The following is a 656-nucleotide window of genomic DNA, read 5'->3' as shown; positions in this document are numbered from 1 at the left end:
AAGATACCTCAAACAAGAATTGAAAAGGGGGGGAGTGGGGGTACACAAGGTACTGCAGGGTGCCCAAACGTTTGCAGACGGCATTTTTTTTGTTTCTGTTATTTTGAAAGTGTAAATGATGAAAATAAAATCTTACTATTTGTGATATATTATACGAATATCTGATCTGTCATTCGATGCCTTTTGGAGATTTTTGTCATCTTTTCTTGGCTTTTTTAGCAATTTTTTATACCTGCCTAAAACCTTTACACAGTACTGTATTGCACTGTATATGGGGGTGATTCGGCATGGAGGAGATTTTCGGCATTAACACCGGCAACGCTAAGGCTGAAGGAGCATACGGTAGAGGGAACACTGAACTAACACATTCTTGCTCCCAGTGTTCCAAATTGCAAAGGTTTGTCAGGGTCCCTTGGCATAAGGTTACTTTGCAAAAAGTCTCCTTTAGCATCTAGCCCTTTGGCGTATGTGCTTGGTCGGGACTCTTGACGTCACCCTCCAAAGCTCTGGGTTGGAACATATGTTTAACTGACGTGCGGCATGAGAATGCCACAGTTAGGTTTAGGAAAAGATGGTGGGTGGGGTTACAAAATGTACCTTTCAGTGACACGCGGAACAAGAACTCCTTATTAATTGTAGCACTTTGAGATTTCTTT

At 41.8% G+C, this 656-nt stretch overlaps 1 long non-coding RNA gene across 1 annotated transcript in view; it reads left to right on the top strand.

Annotated features, from left to right (window-relative positions):
- LOC116690273 (uncharacterized) overlaps positions 1-656 on the top strand; it is a 17,684-nt gene that overhangs the window by 16,731 nt on the left and 297 nt on the right. The window lies entirely within an intron of this gene.

Source organism: Etheostoma spectabile, chromosome 5 (genome assembly GCF_008692095.1).
Source record: "Etheostoma spectabile isolate EspeVRDwgs_2016 chromosome 5, UIUC_Espe_1.0, whole genome shotgun sequence".
In the NCBI taxonomy this organism is placed as follows: domain Eukaryota; kingdom Metazoa; phylum Chordata; class Actinopteri; order Perciformes; family Percidae; genus Etheostoma; species Etheostoma spectabile.
The sequence above is the reverse complement of the archived record's forward strand: the minus strand, read 5'-3'. Positions and strand labels throughout refer to the sequence as shown.